At 40.4% G+C, this 23,284-nt stretch overlaps 1 protein-coding gene across 1 annotated transcript in view; it reads right to left on the bottom strand.

Moving 5' to 3' along the window:
- Positions 1-7,138, bottom strand: part of CD226 (CD226 molecule) — a 76,100-nt gene extending 68,962 nt beyond the window's left edge. The window contains exon 1 of the mRNA XM_030552665.1: positions 7,081-7,138. The gene's annotated coding sequence lies outside the window, so the exon portion shown is untranslated. The remainder of the gene's footprint in view (positions 1-7,080) is intronic.
- Between the last annotated feature and the right edge of the window lie 16,146 nt (positions 7,139-23,284).

Below are 23,284 nucleotides of genomic sequence, written 5' to 3'. Positions count from 1 at the left end.
GGTTTACGCCTTCTCCAGGAACTAACATTCTGGACTTTGTAAGCAACCTACAAAGCACCCTCCGACACTCTTTAGCCCTTGCTAGAGAGAACCTAAAGGATGCTCAAGAAGAGCAAAAGGCTTGGTATGACAGACATGCCAGAGAACGTTCCTTCAAGGTAGGAGACCAGGTTATGGTCTTGAAGGCGCAACAGGCCCATAAGATGGAAGCATCATGGGAAGGGCCATTCACGGACCAAGAGCACCTGGGAACTGTAAACTACCTCATAGCATTTCCCAATTCCTCACTAAAGCCTAAAGTGTACCATGTTAATTCTCTCAAGCCTTTCTATTCCAGAGACTTACAGGTTTGTCAGTTTACAGTCCAGGGAGATGAGGCTGAGTGGCCTGACGGTGTCTACTACGACGGGAAAAAAGACGGTGGCGTGGAAGAGGTGAACCTCTCAACCACCCTGGAACGTCTGCAGCGGCAACAAATCGAGGAGCTGTGCACTAGCTTCGCCCCATTGTTCTCAGCCACCCCAGGACGGACTGAACGGGCATACCACTCCATTGATACAGGTAATGTTCACCCAATCAGAACCCCACCCTACCGGGTGTCTCCTCATGCCCAAGCTGCTATAGAACGGGAGATCCAGAACATGCTACAGATGGGTATAATCCGCCCATCTACCAGTGCATGGGCATCTCCAGTAGTTCTGGTACCCAAACCAGATGGGGAAATACGCTTTTGCGTGGACTACCGTAAGCTAAATGCGGTAACTCGTCCGGACAACTATCCAATGCCACGCACTGATGAGCTATTGGAGAAGTTGGGACATGCCCAGTTCATCTCTACAATAGACTTAACCAAGGGGTACTGGCAAGTACCACTAGATGAACCTGCCAAGGAGAGGTCAGCATTCGTCACCCATGCGGGGGTGTATGAATTCAATGTCCTTCCTTTCGGCCTTCGAAATGCACCCGCCACCTTCCAGAGGCTGGTAGATGGTCTACTAGCTGGACTGGGAGAATTTGCAGTTGCCTACCTCGATGATGTGGCCATTTTTTCAGACTCCTGGCCCGAACACCTACTACACCTGGAAAAGGTCTTTGAGCGCATCAGGCAGGCCGGACTAACTGTTAAGGCCAAAAAGTGTCAAATAGGCCAAAACAGAGTAACTTACCTGGGGCACCAGGTGGGTCGAGGAACCATAAACCCCCTACAGGCCAAAGTGGATGCTATCCAAAAGTGGCCTGTCCCAAGGTCAAAGAAACAGGTCCAATCCTTCTTAGGCTTGGCCGGATACTACAGGCGATTTGTACCACACTACAGCCAAATCGCTGCCCCATTGACCGACCTGACCAAAAAAAACCCAGCCAAATGCAGTTAAGTGGACTGATGAGTGTCAAAAGGCCTTTACCCAACTTAAGGCAACGCTCATGTCTGACCCTGTGCTCAGGGCCCCGGACTTTGACAAGCCATTCCTAGTAACCACAGATGCATCTGAGTGTGGTATAGGAGCAGTGCTCATGCAGGAAGCAACAGATCACAACTTCCATCCTGTCGTGTTTCTCAGCAAGAAACTGTCTGAGAGGGAAAGTCACTGGTCAGTCAGTGAAAAGGAATGCTATGCCATTGTGTACGCCCTGGAAAAGCTACACCCATATGTTTGGGGACGGCGGTTCCAACTACAAACTGACCATGCTGCACTAAAGTGGCTTCATACTGCCAAGGGGAACAACAAGAAACTTCTTCGTTGGAGTTTAGCTCTCCAAGATTTTGATTTTGAAATTCAACTCATCACAGGAGCTTCTAACAAAGTTGCTGATGCACTCTCCCGTGAGAGTTTCCCAGAATCCAGTAGTTAAAAAGTGTTCTTAAAATGTAAAAGTCTGTTAGTTATATACTTAGTAGTATATGTAAAGGTGCATGTGTTGTATTAACCTGTTTATTTTCAGGTTCTATAAGGAAATTGCCGCCAGTGAGCTTCCCCACTGTCTGCAATTTGGGGGGCGTGTCATAAACAGATAGCTAAGGGTTAATGTCTCTTTCACCTGAAGCACCTGACCAGAGGACCAATCAGGAAACCGGATTTTTTCAACTTTGGGTGGAGGGAAGTTTGTGTCTGGGTCTTTGTTTTCTGGCTGCCTGCTTTCTCTGAGCTTTGGAGAAGTAGTTTCTACTTTCTAGTCTTCTGTTTCTAAGTGTAAGGACGAAGAGATCAGATAGTAAGTTATATGGTTTCTTTTCTTTGGTATTTGCATAAATATAAGTGCTGGAGTGCTTTGATTTGTATTCTTTTTGAATAAGGCTGTTTATTCAATATTCTTTTAAGCAATCGACCCTGTGTTGTGTCACCTTAATAGAGAGAGACCATTTGTATGTATTTTTCTTTCTTTTTATATAAAGCTTTCTTTTAAGACCTGTTGAAGTTTTCTTTACTGGGAAATTTCAGGAAAATTGAATCTGTACTCACCAGGGAATTGGTGGGAGGAAGAGATCGGGGAATTCTGTGTGTGTTGGATTTGCTAGCCTGATTTTGCATTCCCTCTGGGGGAATAGGAAAGTGCTTTTTGTTTCCAGGACTGGGAACAGAGAGGGGGAGTCACTCTGTGTAGTTTCACAGAGCTTGTGTCTGTGTATCTCTCCAGGAGCACCTGGAGGGGGGAAGGGAAAAAGGATTATTTCCCTTTGTGTGAGACTCAAGGGATTTGGGTCTTGGGGTCCCCAGGGAAGGTTTTTCAGGGGGACCAGAGTGCCCCAAAACACTCTAATTTTTTGGGTGGTGGCAGCAAGTACCAGGTCCAAGCTGGTAACTAAGCTTAGAGGTTTTCATGCTAACCCCCATATTTTGGACGCTAAGGTCCAAATCTGGGACTAAGGTTATGACACCAGCCTACCCATCTTCTGGATGCAACAAAGCAGTGGCCCTTTTCCTCACTCATTTCTCTTGTCTATGGCCTTGTTGGAGCCCATCTGTACTGACCTCCTGGCATCACATGCAGGTAGTCCCCTGCTTATCAGTCACTGCCCTGTATCCTCCTGCTGCAACTACTACAGATTCTTTACTGGCAACATGCTGCTTCCTTGCTCAGCTGTCAGTGTGCCTGCTACCCAGACTTCCTTCCCAGCCAGTTCTCTAGCAGCTGCCTCCAGCCTGCTTCTTCTGCGCACATGCAGCTTCTGGATCTTTCCTGGCCCTTGTCACCCTTGATCTCAGGCTGTCACACCTTTTTACTGAACGTATGGAGTGCTCTAGTGTCTGGATATTGAACAGTACAACACAATGCACCCCACTGGCTAGATCCTTTCCCTCCTGCTCAGAGTGAGGGGAACATGTAAGGGGGTCACTCCGTTTATTGCAACTCTATCTCGCAGTACTAGTATTAACTCCCTAATCCTCTCTGTGGACTAGCCATTAGAAGGACACAGCTCTCACTGGAAGAGCCTGATCAAGCTCTCTACTGCCAACTTCTGCAACTCTGTGGTATTTTACAGCAGGCTTATACCATGGGACTTGTCCCCATTGGTGGGGATTGGGCAGGGCCTGGGTATAGCCTGACATGTGTCTTGCTTTTTTTATCTACAATCTTGAAAATTAATTGGTGCATGGGATTTTATATTGAGGTCTCTGAGCAAGTGTTTCAGCAGCAGCTAGATCTCTGATAAATACAGCAGAGCTACAGGGAGGCTTCTCCTATAAGTGCCCAGCAATCATGGAGCCATCAGGGAGGAGAAAGCAGGGAAGGAGGGACAGCAGGCCACCTCAAGGCCTTGTTAGCAGAGGAATTAGTAGAACAGAATGAGGCTTAAAGGAGGAAAACAGGCTAGCATGATGGGGGTCAGATAGCATGAGAAGCAGAAGCATAAATGATAAGGCTTCTCCAGGATCCCCTGCAAACAGTTCTCAGGACTCCAGGCTCCCACTGTTATTATTACATCATCTGGTGCTAGTATTGGTGCACAGAGCAGAAACCAGCCTCTTCCATTCCTCTCTGCCATTTGCTCCTGCTTCTATCTGCTCCATTGTGGTGAGATTAATAGGCAGCAGGTTTAAAACAAACATAAGGAAGTACTACTTCACACAAACACACAATCAACATGTGGACTTAGTTGCCAAGGGATGTTGTGAAGGTCAAAACTACAACAGGATACAAAAAAAGAATTAGATAAGGTCTGGAGGATAGGTCTGTTCTGTTCATTCCTTCTGAAGCATCTGGCATTGGCCACTGTCGGAAAATAGGACACTAGGCTAGATGGACCATTTGTTTGACCCCATATGGACGTTCTTATGTTCTTAGATTGATTTTCATGCCCTCCGTGCTGAGAGTTCTTTTTTAGGTTTCTCTTGCCTGGCCTTATTTCCTCACACCAGTTGATTCCACTTGACTGCTTCATGTCGGGGATCTGTGTGTTGGCACCCAGAGTACATGCCCCCAAAATGTCCACCCCTTCCTTCTAATTCTAATGGAGATGAGCAACTGGTTGATGATTGCTCATCTCTTTGCTGGTTATAGTCTCTCCAGCCAATACTCAGAATCTATTGTACGTACTTATTTTCAAACGCATCTGCTTTTCTAGCATTTTAATAGATTTTTGGCTCTCGCAGCCATACATTAACAGAGATTACATTTGAGCTGAAAATTCTCAGTTTTGTTTTGGTATAGTATATCTTTGATTTCCACATGTTGCTGAGTTTAGTGAATGCTGATGCCATCTCTTTCCTGAGGTCTCCACTGGCTAACAGAGTACTGTGAGAAATTCCAGTTTGAACTATGGGAAAGATCTGAGCACTGCCAGAAGTAGAGAAGTGTGAGACACTGACTGGACCAGAAAAAAAATGGTCAGTGCTTAGAGACGATGTGGATCAAGCTGCAGCAGATGAACATGGATATCAGCATAAGTAGAGCAAGAATTGGATAAGCCAAAAGATGTGGTGTCTTACTGAAGAAAGAAAAGCACTGAAAAAAACCTCCTAAATGCTAAGACCAATGAAATATTACAAAAAACAATGGAGGAGTACAAGAAAGCAAACAAAGCAGTGAAAAGCAGTGCAAGGAAAGAGAAACAGATATGGTGAAGACCTGCCAACTGAAGCTGCTGCTATGATGGGAAATCACAGAGTCATTTACCAATGGATTAAAACCCTGTGTGGAAAATTCAACACATAAAATAGGCCAATAAAAAATAAAGATAGAAAAATGGAGAATAGATGGGCAGAGTAAGGTGATCTCAACAAACCAAGCCTTACTTCAGCCCCCAAGTTCAATGAAACATGCCAGCCTGATGAACTTGACATCAACAACATCGGTCCAATAGAGATATCAGAAGTACAAGCTCAGTCAAGAAGCTAAAAAGCAATAAAGTGTGGAGAGCTGATCAAATCACTTGACGCTACCACCTTAATGAAATTGTCCCAGTTGTTCAGTGAAGTCTGGTGGTGGGAAAGAGACTCTTTCTGACCAGTGGAATAATTGTCAGAATACCCAAAAAGGGTGATCTTACTGACTGAACAACTGGAGAAAAGTCATTTCTCCTTGTTGTAGGGAAAGTTTTCTGTAGTGTGATACTACACAGGGTGAAAGAAGCAGTGGATGCAAAGCTTACAGAAGAAAAGGTTGGATTCAGGCCTAAGACAGCCTGTATAGATCAGATAATCTCACTAAAGGACCATCACAGAAGAATGCCTAGAACAGCAGGCCCCCCTTATCAATTTCATTTATTTTTAAAATGCATTTGACAGCCTGCATAGACATATATTGTGGAATGTTCTTCAGTCTTATGGAATTCCAGCTAGAGTCATGAACATCATGGTTATGCATAAAGATTCAGAGTGCACTATAAGACTGAACAACAACAACAGAGTGGTTCAGCATGGACACTGGTGAGAAACAGGGCTACACTCTATGTCTGTTGTTGTTTGGCATTGCCACAGAGTGAATAATGAAGTATTAGCAACACAAAGACTGCCATAGCATAGGTACATGGCAAATGCATAGAAGACCTAGACTTTGTGATGATATTGCACTGTTGAGTGACATCCCAAAACCTACAAAGACAGAGAGCTTATGGAAAAACAACATTACTATTGTAAGAAGAATACTTTTCTATTGTAGTATTTCATTAAGAGTTCATCTATATTAATTCTGTCACTAACACAGAGGAAGGTGAGGATGGAGCTCACTTGCATTTTATCAAAGTGGAGATGGCAAAAAGTTTAAGTAATCTTTTACCTCAAGAGGGATTTTGCTCATTTACTAACATTAAACTTTTATAACAAACTATGGAAAACTAAGATGAGCATATTAATTTAACTAGTCTCATAAATCAATTGTAACAGGTGGGATCACATCAATCATTAAGGAAGAATTTTTTAGATGCCTGGGGATAGGACTAATAGGTTTCAATAGAAATTATTTACCTTCAATTTATAAACTCGTTCCATGAAAAAGGAGCTCCTATATTTTGCTCTGAGCACTTTACAGCAAATTTTTGAAATACAATTAAACAGATTGCTCCTGGAGCCCCCCTTCACCTAATATTTAATATACAATCACAGCCAGCTGTTAAAAACATTTTTTCAATCTCTATGCTCTGCCATTTTCTCTCCCTTCAGGAAAACAAAGATGTTTTTCTCTAAAACTTACAGAATATTGTCAATTTCTGTAGAATGGATAAATTGGGTTACAAATTCCACAGAAAGGATTTTTTAAATAAATTCTATAGGAGCTTTCTATTTACATATTTTAAAAATTCATCTGTTTTGAAACATATTGCATATCACTCACAAAACACTGAGTTGCTATGTTATACAGAGTCTCAAAAAAATTTAGAAAGTGACATAATGAGGACATGAGTCAGGATACTGTACCTTACCTAATTGTGTGCTATTTTCCCTCTCGTTAGAAGGATGCAGATCCTTCATATATATAATTGTATCTTTATCACAAGGGAAACAGTTTCTTGGAAGACTGGACTTTGTAACTGCTACCTATTTGTTCTCTGGGAATAGAAGACTCATACTCAAGTGTAACCACTTGTACTCAAGAGTAACCAAAGTAACCAGAGTTACATGTATAGTATTGTAAAGTTCTTACCCCAAGACCATAACTCCAACATTAAATGTACTTAGAAGATTTTTAACTAAAAAAAAAGGAGGAAGTAGATCTTGCAGTGAACACATGCATTGGATTTTATTCTCGGCTGATGCACTTCCTGCGTGACCTTGGGCAAGTCACTTCATGTCCATCTGCATCTGTTCTCAGCCTGCAAAATACAGAGAATACCCTAATGCACAGAGATGTTTTGAAGTATGTTGCATAAATGTCTGTTATAAGAACCTGAAATCATAGATTATTAGGGTTGGAAGGGTCCTCAGGAGATCATCTAGTCCAACCTCCTGCTCAAAGCAGGACCAATCCCCAAATGGCCCTCTCAAGGATTGAACTCATAACCTTGGGTTTAGAAGGCCAATGCTCAAACCACTGAGCTATCCCTCCCCCAAATAGAAGTTACTATATAAAGGTGAAGAATTGTGTTTCGTTTTCAGGCTTCTTACTACATAGGATACAACAAAAACAGAACTGGCCCTGGAATATTGTTATGAGATGGGTAAAACCTTATTCTGGTTGAGTTAAAACCTTGTTCAAACTAATTTGTGAACATGCACTTATAGAGTTTGTGAACAATACCAAGCTGATAGGGGTTGCAAGTGCTCTGGAGGATAGGATTAAAATTAAAAATGATCTGGATGAACTGGAGAAATAGTCTAAAGTAAATAGGATGAAATTTAATAAGGACAAATGCAAAGTACTCCACTTAGGAAGGATCAATCAATTGCACACATACAAAATGGGAAATGACTGCTTAGGAAGGAGTGCTGCAGAAAGGTATCTAGGAGTTATAGTGGATCATAAGCTAAATATGAGTCAACAATGTAACTCTGCTGCAAAATATATAATTATAATCTGTGATATATTAACAGAAGTGTTGTAAGCAAGACATGAGAAGTAATTCTTCCACCCTACTCCATGCTGATAAGGCCTCATCTGGAGTATGGTGTCCAGTTCTGAGCACCACATTTCAGGAAAGATATGGACAAATTGGAGAAAGTCCAGAGAAGAGCAACAAAAATAATTAAAAGTCTTGAAAACATGCCCTCTGAGAGAAGATTGAAAAAATTAGGTTTGTTTAGTTTGGAGAAGAGAAGACTGAGGGAGGACATGATAACAGTTTTCAAGTACATCAAAGGTTGTTACAAGGAGGAGTGAGAGAAATTGTCCTCCTTAATCTCTGAGGATAGGACAAGAAGCAATGGGCTTAAATTGCTGCAGGGGCAATTTAAGTTGAACACTAGGAAAAACTTCCTGTCAGGGTAGTTAAACACTGGATCAACTTATCTAGGGGAGGTTGTGAAATCTCCCTCACTGGAGGTTTTTAAGAACAGGTTGGACAAACACCTGTCAGGGATGGTCTAATTATTATATAATCCTGCCTTGAGTGCAGCAGACTGGACTAGATGAATTACTGAGGTCCCTTCCAGTCCTACAAGTCTGTGATTCAAAGCCATTCATTTCAAATAGGTGTAAGCCAGTTAAGGTGTCACACCTGAAACAAGGCCTAAAAAAGCCTGGCTGGTACCCAGCATTATGTGAGCAGGGGAATTCCACTGGGTATTGTGACCTGGGGTGTGGTGTGGAGAAGGTGAAAGAACACAGAGAAACCAAGAACAGAGAGGGGCTGAGGTAAGAAAGCCAGGCTATAGCCTGTGAGCACAGTATGACCTTGTAAAAGGCTAGAGCAAAAGCTTCTGGGCTAGTTGGCTAAAGAAGCTTTGAGGCTACAAGCTAACAAACCTGCTCTTTTTGTTCTTGGTTCCTCCTGCATTCAGAGACACAGGACTTTGTATATTCCTTGTAAATAAACAAAACTGTATCAAAGAAACTATCAGATTCTGTCAATTTCTACTTCTAACTGGAACATCCTGGAAGCCCTGAAATTTGACTAACTGCTTGCTTTGAAAAGGGACAATAATATGCACTACAAATAGTTAATTTTGTTGAGTCTTAAGTAAAAATTTGAGGCAAGCAAGAAAAAAATATTTTTCATTTTTCTTGATTTACCTGAATCTTTCCAAGGAAACCAAACTCACTGAAGTGGAAACAATGGGTCAATTAAGAACCAATAGATACACTTGTTTCCTTATGAATGATAGGCGTCCTGTGGTGAATGAACCCCTCACCAGGGAAATCATCCCTCCTGCTGTTTACCGTTCCACAGTTAAGCAAGGTGACTCTCTGCTGCAGTCTAAACATACAATAATTTAATTTGCTGTTTTCCTTTCCAATACCTAATCCAACTGAATCAATAAAGCCTAAAATAATATTGAATTAATCTAGCAAGCATGCCTGACTCACTGACATAATGGATAGAAATCTTTAGCGTGTATTCATTAACCTCAAAGGAAAGGATATGTTAATACTATCTATTACTCTAAACAGAGAGGGGAGAAAGTTATGAATTAAATACTATCATATTTTAGAGACATAGTGAGAAAGATGACTCAAAGGGGAGGAAATGGAATCCAATTTGACCTTGCCGATAAACAAGAAAGGAGAGAGAATGAAATCTAGAGAGCACTGTACATCTTCAGGTTAGTCCTATACATTTAATCGCAATAATTTCTTTGAGAGGCAACACTATAAAAACATCATTTGAAATGAAAACATTTATTGTACAGTTTCCGATTTGCCTTAGATCAAAAAATATGAACACACATTATTGGCAAGGGAATTATGTATCCATGGCTTTCTATAAAAACTCAATGCATAACAACTGATGGAATTAATACACTGTAGTTACAATACTGACAACTTAATGATCCACTGCACAGGAGTTCTCTAGCATTTCAACAAGCCATGGGGAACAAAAATCAGTTTAATAAAAGTGGTGTCAAATCAGTGGAGTGTGGCGAGATTTTTTTTAAACCATATGCTCATGCTAGAGAAAAGGCCATTAGTGATAACTCTTAGAAAGACAGACAACACATTTTATTTTTACATTTCTGGTGCTAGGCAACATTAACTGCAAATGCTGATTCCCAGCATCACTTGGGTACCCAAATGTGTCAGGAAATTACAGATTGCCGGTGACAGAAGGATGCAAAGCAATGTGTGCACAGATGTCACTGAAATGTTGAGATTCAGGAAGCTCATTTTATTGGTTTTCTAAGAGGGACTAACTCTGATTAATTGATGGTGGCTGAACAAAGGAAAAAAATTAGCAGGATGAATTTCCTAACAGTGAGGTTTAGCAGTCTGTGGAATAATTTTAACCAGGGATGTGGTAGAAGCACCCCTGTAGAAAGCATTAAAACTACATTGAACAAAGCACTGGGCACAGAGGTAGCATTACTGACTACCTTGCTAAAGAGTGACGGCTGTTCATTTTGGTTTTTTAAAAGACATTGTGTAACTGATTTTATGTCAGTTTCGTAGCAAGAAAAATTATGTCCATGATGTAATTAACTGTGAAGTTGGGCACAGCTTAGTTGTTTTTTTTTTTAACTTAGGTTTGTGAAACAGGAAGAATAGTCACTGTGAAAAGAAATTGAGGGTAATTTCTTCTGGACATTAGCTTAAAATAAAGATGGAGATTGTCTTGACCTCTCCTTTATCATATTTTCCAAAACCAAACTGAAGGAAGTTAAAAAGATACAGAGAAAACTCAAAAATAATTAATCATAAGAAAATAATCAGACAAGGACTTGAGAGAAATTAAATATTTAAAGAGACAACATATTCTAAGTGATAATTTAGAGACTCAGGTATAAGATGTCACTAGCCACTGTTCATCTAAGCCTGTTTTAATCAGACAATGGTCACCATTACAAAGTCAGCGTTTGCCTCACAAAGAGTGTAGTTTTCCTCTATATTTAGAATAGGAAGTAACTGTGTGATGTTGGTGACTGTTGTAAGTCCTATTATAGATATCAGAGGACACCTACATATATCTACTTGAGAATAACTGGCATTTTATAATGGAGGAAGTATTTGAAGTATATTTATAGCAAACCACAAACATTACCTCCCAAAGACAGCTGTTGTGTAGCATTTAAGTCCTTGTCAGATTCATTTACTGATGTTTCAACAGTGAGTCTGGTAACACTGTTTTAAATTTAGCTCCTTTCCCCCATTCGGTTCTCTTTTTCATTAGTTTTCTATTGATAATGCTTATCATACCTTCTAACACAAAAAGTGTTGTCTTCATTTTACTAAAGGAAACATTGATGCAGAAAGATTTGAAGATCTGAAGGAAATCTGTATCAGAGTTGGGAATAAAGCCTCTTCCAACTTGTGCCTCCCCCCAATGCTTTCAGTACATGGCCATTCTTTCCTCAGTTCCCCCCACACCCCTCTATATTTTTTCCAGATTGTACTATATGTTCTTTACCTATTATTTCTCTACAATGGGGGAGGGGTGGCTCCAGGGGGGCCCCATTTTACCTCTTCACTCCAGCGCAACAGTTCCTGTTTTTACTAGCTAGAGCAGTGATTTTCGAACTACAGGTCACGGCCCAGTACTGGGTCGCAGAATGTCAGGCACTGGGTCACAGTGGCTCTGGTCAGCACGACTGACCGAGTCATTAAAACTCCTGTCAAGGGTGTTGCCTGGCTAAGGCAGGCTAATCCCTACCTGTTCAGACTTTGCACTATGCCCCGGAAGCAGCCAGCAGCAGGTCCAGCCACGCGGAGCCGCTTGCACACCTCTGCCTAGGAGCTGGACCTGCTGCTGGCTGCTTCTGTGGTGCAGCATGGTCCGCAGTGCCAGGACAGGCAGGAAGCCTGCCTTAGCACCCCTGCTGCACTACTGACCAGGAGCCGCCGAGGTAAGTCTGCGCCCCAACCCCATACTCCAATCCACTGCCCCAGCCCTGAGCCCCCTCAAATCCAGAGCTCTTTCTGCACCCCAAACCACTCATCCCTCGCCTCACCCCACAGCCTGCATCCCTGTCCCAGAGTCCTGATCTCCTGTCTCACCTCAACCCCTACCCAGATCCCCCGCCCACACCACATTTCTGGCCTCACCCAACAGCCCTCACCCCAACCCCCTCATTCCAAGCTCTGTTGCGTGACGGGCATCAACAATTTTCTTCAGCTGGGTCACCGGAAAAAAAGTTTGAAAACCACTGAGCTAGAGTCTCTGGTAGGCTGCTTACTATACCACACCCAGTACAATGGTATCTAAACACCTTCCAAAAGTGCTACATAGATCCTCCAGTCATCCCTAACTTCACAGGGAGAGGCTGGCCATAGAGATGCAAAAACATTAGACTGTAGACTGAAAGGGGGATCAGTTTCCTCCTCTACTTCTCTGTGCAAAGATCCCAACAAAGTTAGTCAGGGCTTGTCCATACAGAGACTTAGTGCACGGCAAGCTGGAGCTTACGACACACTAGTCTGCCATTCACTAAATCCCTGATTATGGACCCTGATACCAGGCACTTAAAGTTCCATAGAGCTCATTGACTTACTGCTCTTTGAAACAGAAATGGAATTTTTGTGCATGACAGCAGGGTCCACTTGGCAATTTAGTGCACAGCAGACCAGTGCACAGTACGTTCACATTCCAGCTTCCCATACACAGAGTCTCCATTTGAGTTCTGGAGAGAGGATTCGCCATGCCCTTGCCAAAGGAAGAATAAATGTGGAAGAATAGGATGTCATTTTTACAGACGTCTGGTGTCCCAGCTACAGTGTCATAGCAGTGGAGCTTTTCAAGAATGGCAGCTGTAAACTAACTGAACCAAAGCAAGAATGAGGGAATCTGCAGCAATCATTTGATTTAATAGAAAGAGTTATTGTACCAGAAACTCACGCCTTATTCACCACCACATTACTTCTGTTTTATGCTAGTGTAACTCCAATGAAATCAGTGGTGTTTATGCTAAAGCAGTGATGAATCAGTCCCCATCACTGGATTAACATCTTATCCTTTGAAAAGGAATGTCATGGCTTTGCATTGGCATTTATCTAGCATTCATTTTGCAACTATTTTCTATTCACTCATGTTATCTCTTCACAGTCAGCAGACAATTACAGCAGCCATTATAGAAGCAGTGCAAGTCTACTAAGACTTGTTTTGAAAAATTCAATTATTTTGACTTCACATGCCTATTTACTACATTAAAATATTCCTCAAAGAACCTGATCTCTTAGAGGTTTTTAAAAACAGCTGATTCACATGAGGAACTAAATGCTTGTAAAAAATATTGTACAAGCTCAAGTATGATTTTTCAAATACCCTAATGTTAAGTTATTAGTACCATTATACATCCAGAAAGCTTCACTATTTCTTTTATTCTCAAAATTTGCTTTAACTCCACCTTATCCAAAAATCATGTGTCAACATTTGGCACAAAGAAAATTTTCAGAAATAAGGCAAACTTCCTTGAACATTGGAGCTAATCATCAAAAAGTTATTTTACCTTAAGCACACCATGAATTTGAAATATAGTCACTTTTAAAATTGAGTTAAAAGTTTCAGGTACCCCACCTACCTCTAGCCATTATCTCTGCATTTACAATTATGCTTTACTATTTTTTAAAATGATTTCTTGTCTCTGTGCAAAAGATCTGCCCAACCGACTAGGTGAAATGACAAAGGGTCTGTCTTAGAAACACTGATACACAGGTGTAACTTTGCCCAGATGAATAGTCCTCTTGATTACCAAAATGAACTAACATTCCAAACTCTTACAATAAGTGTCATGGTATCTTTAATGATCAAAAATAGTCCAGATTTTGGTTTGGTGTCTCAGACAAAAGGTAACACCTCCAACAGCACAGTAACCCTAATACAATGCTGGACCTTTAGTTAAGTTCTAGAAACAAGGCAAGATGTGCCATTTATCCAATCCTCCCTACTACTTCCCTGCAGAGCTGGGTTTTCTCTGAAATCATCCAAGCTCTAGCTTGGCTCAACTTTTCTTAGCTTGTGCCAAGTTACCAGCCTGAATTGGGATAGCTGCAGTCAAAAGTATTTATTCTTTAACCTACTTGTATTGCTGGATGCATCTATTGCAATGTATTTTTCAACAAGACAACTGGATGCCCAGCATCTAGGTTTTATGATGTGCATATTACTCTAAACACAAAACACATGCTCCAACTACATTGGCATGGTTATAACTGTTTTTCTTCCCTCGTTTCCTAGCATGACTGAAGCCTTTGTGCTGGTCTTTTTTATGTTGCACATAGTGGCAGATGATGATTGATAGGTAGTACGTCTGAGGCACTATAGACTTTTTCCACCACTGCATCAATTGCCTTTTTCTATAAGCCTGATAAACACACATGGCCAATTGTCATTTAATTAGAAGAAGTTTTGCTACTTCTGGAGCAATTTAAAAATTATTCACTGTATATGCGAACTAAATTGGTGAACAGTAACTTATGTGAACACAGATACAGATATCCTGCCAGATATGATCTATTCTTTGTATAAGACAGTCACTCAAGCATGTTAAATGGGAGCAATGGGATCTTTTGGGCATGATTTTAGCAACGTGAGAAGTAACTAATTTTGAAGTGAGAAACACTGACTCTTTAGGTTTCATTTTCACATCACTCCTTTCTGCTGTGTTTGAGGGGGGGCAATATCAAGTTTGTTGTATAGATGTGTCTAATTTGTCCCCAATTAAATACACTCGTCAAATATTTTGTGAAAGACGTGTTACTGCTAGTATTGTCTTGTGTTAACAAAAGTATCTGCAGTATCTCCAAAGTACACATTTTCTTTTTTCAGTGAATGGACTACTGAGAGAATAGCTTCCTTCAAATGTAGCAGCAGTAAAAATCATTGACTACATGATAGAACAGCAACAATACTCTGCATGTACATCAAACATTTTATCTGAGGATTTCAAAGCACATAGCAAACAAATTAAGCTTCATAATGCCAATATGAGGCAGGTAGTTAGCCCAATTTTACAGACGGGTAAACTTTACACAAAGTGACTCATTGGTAGAATCTGGCTGTTGGTAGAATCTGGCTGTAGCTCTACTAAAGATTCTAGCCTAGGAAACATTTCACTCTACCTTAGTCATATTGATTATCTGTCACACTAAATCAGATTGTTATATTTCTTTAGAAATCAGAAGAAAAGATAGCAAAGTTCCTGGCTAAACCCAGAAATGAGTCATCATTATAACTTTGCAGGATGTTGGAATGAGGGCATTTAAGCAGGAGAAAAACCTAAACAAAACAGCCTAACAAGACACACTTCTATTCCCTTTATTCTCAATGGAGAAAACTAAGGGGTTATCTACACACAAAAGTTGTACCACTTTATGCCAACGCAGTTAAAGCAGTACAACCTGCTAGTATTATTGCAGTTATATTGGCATGAAGGCACTCAGTTATGGCTCGTTCCCATGTGGGAAGAGGAATAAGCTATACTCATATAAGGCATCTTACATTAGTATAACTGCATCTATAATATACATTGCATTCTATACATCTATACACTGCTCCAGTATAATTTATATAGGTAAAAAAAGATTGTTATTGTTGAAATTATTATATAAGTACAAAATGCATGTGTAGTTCAGGCCTAAAACTTTTTGTTTGAATTCACTTCTGGGAAGTTGCAGACAAGTTACAGTAAATTAATCTATAAAAAAGAAATAACTAATGTCTTACTCAGAAACAGGTTTGTCTCAATCATGCCAGTCATGATGAGAATAGGTCATTTTGAGAAACTGTTTAATCTAGTTTAAACCAGCAAGCAGATCTCTCTGTCCTCGGGATGACATCACTGTCATGTGCTAGGCAATGTTATTCATACCGATGGGTTCAACTAAAAATTCCACAATGCAGCAATGGAATACAGCAGGTCATTATCTTTATTTGTATGCTTGCTAAAGAAACCAAGTACAAACAAAAAAATAATTAATGCAAACTATAACACACTAAATTTCTTTTCCAAGTTCCTTCCAGTACTGGTAGTATAAACTTGAATCTCAGATATCTATCACAAGTAAACACAATAATCCCAACAGCCACTTTGTATCAACACTATTCTGTTAATTCTTCCCCTCCTTCCCACCCCTCTTCAGTTCCTGATACCTGAAGCTCTATTTCAAACCTTCAGATAAGTGCACACATTTCTTTATCAGCCATATCTTTTCCACTTCAGGCTGTAACCTCAGATTTTAGCATTTAAGCAAGAACTGGCGTGATCAGTATGTGTCTGGAGACAGTGAAGGAAAATCCAAGGAACTGTAAGGAATCTATTGGCAATTCAGTATGTGACATTCTTCTCTCTAGTTATTGAACCAATGCCCTCCGCACAGGGTTAGGGTCTTCTCTGCTGCTACGATATGCCTCCTTTCAGAGGTGGCATAAAACTGAGTTCATAGGGACCTGTGTTCTCGGTTACTACATTTTCCTCTTAACTCCCTATGTACTTCCTATTGATATGGTCATCTATACAGCAATATTTAATTCTGTTAAGACATGGTCCACAGTGCCCATTGACTTCAATGGACTTTGAATTGGTTGCTGTTTTACTTAGTGTCATGGATGCATAGTGCTCAATGTACCGAATGCAAGGACATGCAATATTTTTTAGGTTTCTTCTTGATAAAAACCCCAATGTAAAACTGTCAATTGCATACAAGCTAGGAACAAGATAAAATACTAAAGGATGAAACACTCAGTCTCTTATTTTTCATTCACACAGTTTGCAGGATTTTTCTGTCATTAGAAATAGTAAGATTTTCAAAAAATGAGTTCAGCATAATTGCTTGTACTGCACTCACTCTGCCAGTTTCCAAAAACATTTTCCTATTTTTTTTTAAAAAACAACTTTTGTCTTTGCCCTCTTGCTGTATGAAAGACACACACAAATAAGTGGAGAAATGGACTACACAAGGAAACAAATTGACTATATATAAAATGCTCAAATGGACAAAGTAAACATAAAAAAGAAATGTTTTTCTTCTGTAATAAACATTGAAGTCTATTAGTCCATGACATCTGACAAAAGTGTGATTTTAAGTTGATGATGTCCCTTTAAAAGCAACAATTGCTTAAAATTATTGTTCTTTTTAATCTATTCACTGTCATACATTCTAGTTTAGCACAAACTTCAGAATGACAAACAGTCTTAAACTAAAGGCTAGAATACTGGTCCTGAAAGGACTCCTGACTGGTCCTTTCGTACTGCAATGACTTAATACTAAACAACTCTGCTTGTTCTTTCATATTAATTTGGCTTTTGCAGAGACGGTTGCAGATTGCCCGATTTATAACAGCAGACTACAGTAACCCACCAGGTGTGTGTGATAATTTCTGAGAAGCAGAAGGATTTATCATTTCAATGGGGGGAAATGAATAAATATGAATATTGCATAGTTTTATGTCGTACAGATTTTTGAAGTAGTACAATATAAAAAAACTTTCTTAGTGTATTAAGAAATTCAATTACAAAGACCCTAAAGCAACTTTATTTCAAAGTTTTTATGAAGCATGTAAATAATTTAAAATGTTAATTTCTGTTATAACTGAGCCAGACCGTTGAAGGATATGTTGTATATTCTCATAGGGCACCATTCTGCAATTCTGTGCAGTTTTGTTGAAAACAATACATTTTGCAGGTGCACAACAGCCAGACCACAGAGTCTACAAAAGTTTGCTACATACTTTTACTGCCTTGCTACAGTCTTATGCTTTGATGTTACAAAGTAGCATGTACTATGACCCTATACAAACTACAAATTAAAAAGCAGAGTGGAAACTTCCGAGACCTGTTGATTCTATTGATGTTTTATCTATTGATTCAAGCGTTCTCTCATCACCCTTCATACTTCTGGATCATTTTCCAACCTGAGCACAAACTTTTAAAGCACTGAGGTCCTTATCTTGAGATCAGCACACACGTGAATAGTTCCATTGCAGGATAGAAGCCCAAGTATGGAAGGATTAATACCTCTTCTCCTGTCAAAAAGGGGATCTTGCAGGGTCCAATCAAATATACTGACTGGAAACCAAAAGTCTGGTCACTGTGGGTGAGGGGATGGGGTGGGAGGAAGTGGCAGCCTGTCACCCGGCCCTGAGGGGGCAGCTCCCACGGCAGCATGCATGCACCGACTCGGACGGCCCTTTTAAAGGCTGAGGTGGAGGACAGAGTGCAGGGACCTATGGCGAGTGGGGCAAGGGGCGAGCATGGAACGTTCCCCAAGAGGGAAGGAACGTGAGCTGCAGTGTCATTCAGTGTTTTCCCTGGCCGTGCTGTCAGGCAGCTCCGGGGTTTGGGAGGGCTCGAATGGGCAGGTAAGGGGGCTGCTGGGCAGACAGTGCAGGAGGGCTGAATCCTAGCTTGCCTGACTGCTCTGGTGAGACCACAGCACTCAGCTGACCTGCACTCCCAGGTGGCCTGCTGGAACTGGAGTTTGCAAGTCCCTTGGGGCTGCTCATGCTGGAGTTGCCCAGGGTTTAGAGAGGTGCTGCTGGGACTGGAATCTGCTTAGGCATTAAAGCAGCAGAGGGCTTAGCAGACTTTATAAAGGGGGAGGGGAGAAGAACAAGGGGGGCAAGGCCTCGAAGGAAAAGGCAGAGCAGAACCTCAGCGGAGAGAGATGGGGTAAAGGGTGTGTGTGTCCTGTTTTCAGAAATTAGCAAGTTGATAACCCTACTTGTGCACTATTATTTCAGAGGAGTTGGGCATAGAGGACGCTCAATAGCACAGTTTGAGAGAGCTGGTCAGGGAATAATTATTTTTCTTCCTGAAAAAAACATTTTTCTAAACCAACTGTTTTAATTTTGTTGAAAACCATTTTGATAAAAGTTTGACAAAAACAAGTTTCTTAAAATTTTCCGTTCATTGAAAAGCCCTTTTCTCTCAATATTTTATGGATTTTGTTGACAGCTTTAATATTTGACTTGATCCTTCTCCCTCCATCCTTTATACAGTGGAGGAAGATAAATAGCAGGGTCCCCCAAGGATCTGTGTGTTCAGCATATTCATAAATTATCTGGAAAAGGGGGTGAACAGTGAGGTGGTAAAGTTTTCAGATTATACAAAATTATTCTAGATCATTAAGGACAAAGCAGACTACAAAGAGTTACAAAGGGATCTCACAAAACAGGGCAACTGGGCAACAAAATGGCAATTTAAATTGAATGTTAATAAACACAAAGTAATGCACATTGAAGAAGAATCCCAACTATACATACAAAATGATGGGGTCTAAATTAGCTGTTACCACTCAAAGATATCTTGGAGTCCTGGTGGATAGTTCACTGGAAACATCTACTCAATGTGCAGTAGCAGTCAAAAAAGCAAACAGAATGTTAGGAACCATTAGGAAAGGGATAGATAATAAAAAAAGAAAATATCATAATGCCGCTATATAAATCCATGGCATGCCGACACCTTGAATACTGTGTGCAGTTCTGGTTGCCTCACCTCAAAAAGGATATATTAGAATTTGAAAAAAATACAGAGAAGGGCAACAAAAATGATTAGGGGTATAGAACTTCCATCTGAGGATAGATTAAAAAGACAGGGACGGTTTAGTTTAGAGAGAGAGACAAGGGGAGAATATGACAGAGGTCTATCAAATCATGCATACTGTGGAGAAAAAGCATTATGGGCCCCTCCATATAACACACAGACCAGTGTTCAAGCTGCGAAATTAATAGGAAGCAGGATTAAAACAAACATAACGAACGATTTCTTCACACAACACAGTCATCCTGTGAATCTCATTACAAGAGGATGGTGAAAAGACCAAAAATATTACTGGCTTCAAAAAAGAATTAAAAGATAAGTTCATGGAGGATAGGTCCATCAATGGCTATTAGCCAGGGTGGTCAGTGATGCAATCCCATCCTCTGGGTGAGTCTAAACCTATCACTGCCAAATGCTGAGATTGGTTGATAGGGGACAGATCACTCAGTAGTTGCTGTGTACTGTTCATTCCCTCTGAAAGCCACTGTCGGAAGATGGATCACAGGTCTAACCCACTATGGCCATTGTTATACACCACTTGTCTTCGTGGGCCTTGATCCTGCACAGCTCAGATGGGGTGAATCTTATTGCAAGTTTGGGGCCTAAGACTGAAAACTCTTAAGGACAGCAGCTGTTCTGCACAACAGGTTCTTAATCCTAGTTGGAGCCTTGGAACATTTCCAAAACAAATATTAAAAATGTCAACTGCCAGTATGAAACTGATCTGCAATGCTTGCTGATATTTCTACAATCACACAGCCCAAGATACTTGGGTTATTTGCTGTTTTGTTGAAAAGAATGGAGTATTATCACCATATGTTTGAAGTTACCCTTTAGTTGTAAAATTTTTCCTTCTCCCTCCCCCTCCCCCTGATATGAGCAGCACTCATCATTTTATTGCACATGAGCAGCTAGCAGGGGCTTTTGCTACTGAGAGTTTTCAAGAGGCTGACAGGTTATCTGCTGATCTGCGGTTTTTCAGTAGCGTGGGTGATGCACAGACCCCTTTCATTATTTCTTACATTGTTGGAGTTTTACTCTACAAGTTGAAGAATATATTTTTATTTGCAAAAAGCTGAGAGCATTTGCAACCTCCCTTTCTAAAACAGTGACATCCAGTGTGAGAAACCTTGATGCTCCTCACAACTAAAGACCAAATATTTTCCATGCTTTTCTGATCCCATTTAATCCATATAAATACATGGAGTTATTTATTACACTTACACAGGAATCTTACTGGTGATTTACAGTGGACTATTTGTTCAGGGAAATATTTTATAGCATACTTTGTCTTGATTTTACACATTGCCAAGTGGAAGAACTATTCTAGATTTAGTGTTATTGCTAAAACAAATAATCACTTATTAAATTATGAGCAGTTTATTTATTTAGATGGATATTTTATGACTATGTAAAGAAGAAAGTAGATATAAATGAAACATGAGAATGTAGAGTGAATAAACAGCATCCTCAAAACTTCCATTGCTAGTTAGTAGAAAGGTTGTAGCCCAAGACTGCCACTGCAGCTTTCATCTGGGCAAGCTTTGGGTTGTCAGTATCCAAAGGGTTGCACTTGTGTGTGTGTGTGTGTGTAGGTCCCGCCTTCATCAGAGAAGAAAAATCATAATTAAATGACATGCATTTCCTGGGTTTGCTGATAAAGCAAACCATTGCTTGGTGTTTGCCATGAAGGTTTTGTGGGATAAGGGTTGTTAGCCAAGATTTCTTAGAAATGCTCTCTCCAATACTTAAAATTCTATATATGTAGTGTTACAGTTAAGTTACACACAGGTGTTTACCTGAGACAATCAATATGTTTTTTTCATATTGGTCCGTCAGCCATTTTAGTACAATACTGGGCCAACTAAGCAGAAGACTTAGGCCTTTTTATATATTAGATAAGAGGTGAAATTAGGAAGGCCAGTGAAACCTGACCTACTCTCTTCTATGCATTAATGGGTAGTGTTCTCATTACTGTCCCAGAAGGAAGCAATCAGATCGATAAATGGATTTTTGACTATCAGTATCAGAAATAGCAGTAGGAGCTACTCAAAGTAGATATCCAGCTTTGATGTATATTAAAGCTATCTATCTCGTTAGTAGAAACTGTTAATTTGGCATTTTGGCCTATAACTCTCCAAAGTGAACTAGAGTAAAATAAAATCACAGAAACATATTATCATTATAGAAATCACAAAAATTTGCTTTCCATCTTCCCCAATAGATACAAATGACCATATTAAAAATACTTTACTTCCGTCATCATGTTTGATTGACCTAATTTTTTTCAAGAAACAAAACAGAGAACCAAGGACTGAAATTTTTCCAAAGGGTCAATATATACATGTATTCTAAGGGCCTGAGTGGTTTTGCTTACATCAGTAAGACTATAAAGCTTTTTTTCCTCCTCACATAAACAAGACCCTTACATGTTATTCTTAATTTACTTTATTACCCTCTACTGAAATTAACATCAGAATACCATTCTGGTAAAATGAATAGATCCAGAAGTGAAAATTGAAGAAGATTATGGATTTTTTTTCCAGTTGGAACGGAGGTTCAAAATCAGCTAAAGAACTTAAAAAGCACAAATATTAACTCAAAGCAGGGGTGAAAGTTAATGTTAAATACTTATGGAACAGGGGCCCAGACGGGGTGGGGCTGGGGGTCAGCCTCTCCCAGCCAGCCCATCTGCAGTGTCTGGTCTGCACTGCCTGGGGCTCTGGTGGCGATTTAAAAGGGCCCAGGGCTCCTGGCCACCACTACTGCAGCAGTGGCCGGAGCCCTGGGCCCTTTTAAGTTGCTGCCCTGGGGCAGCTGCCCTTTTTGCCTCCCGTCGGCGGCTCTGCCAGTAAGGTCTGTAATAGAATTGAAATAAAAAGGTTTAACTTTGCAGTGTGTCAGGTGAGAGCAGGGTAAGAAAACTGCATTTCCTTGTCTGATGGGGAAGCAGAAATTATTTCCCATGTCTACCAAGTAGCAGAGCTGGTCAAACAATTTCCAGCTGGTACAGAACACATATGCCTGTCTCTTCCATGGTTTTGGCTGCCATGAGCACAATAGGCTCTCCAAATCTCAAGTCTCTCTACTAACTTCTAGTCTGTTTCAGAGGCCAATTTAGTCTTCATCTTCAAAGCAATTAATGGACCAAGCCCCAATTATGTTAAAGACTGAATTTTAAATAGCAGAACTGCTGAGACAGTTGCACCCTTCTGAGAATGCAGATGACAAAGTCTAAAATTAAGCATGTGAGAGCTGGGGACAAAGCAGTCACAGCTGAGGAGATCCAGCTATGGAATGAATTTGCAGGAGAGATTAAGTTAATCCAGAGTTGTACCATCCTCTGAGATGCAGTAAACCTTCAAAACCACCTGTCCATCAGAGCAAGTAAGGGAAAATTCTGCCTTACCTGGGAATTTTGTAAGTCTTCGCAACAGGAAGTTTTTCCTTTCACCATGGCAACTGCAGGCATATCAGATCTTTGGCTCTGAGCCTATGCTTTGAACCACTTCTCAGGAAGAACTCCCCAGAGTTACAGTATTTTTCAGCATTGGAAGTTAACTATATACAATTTTTAAAGAGCTAGTCAGCTGAAACCTTTTGCAGAAGAACCTTGACATGAACTTTAGGGTTTTCCTGGAGCAAAAATGAAAAGTTGTGGTTTTGCAGGAAGAAAAAAAAATCACTTCCCAACAAGCTCTACCATATTATATATATATATATATATATATACAGGTTTTTGTATTAAAAAGTTAACATGATAGGCATAGAGGACAAACTGCCTC

The sequence above is a fragment of the Gopherus evgoodei genome, chromosome 2 (assembly GCF_007399415.2).
Source record: "Gopherus evgoodei ecotype Sinaloan lineage chromosome 2, rGopEvg1_v1.p, whole genome shotgun sequence".
NCBI lineage: Eukaryota > Metazoa > Chordata > Testudines > Testudinidae > Gopherus > Gopherus evgoodei.
Note: the sequence above shows the minus strand (reverse complement) of the source record. Positions and strands in the feature narration are given on the sequence as shown.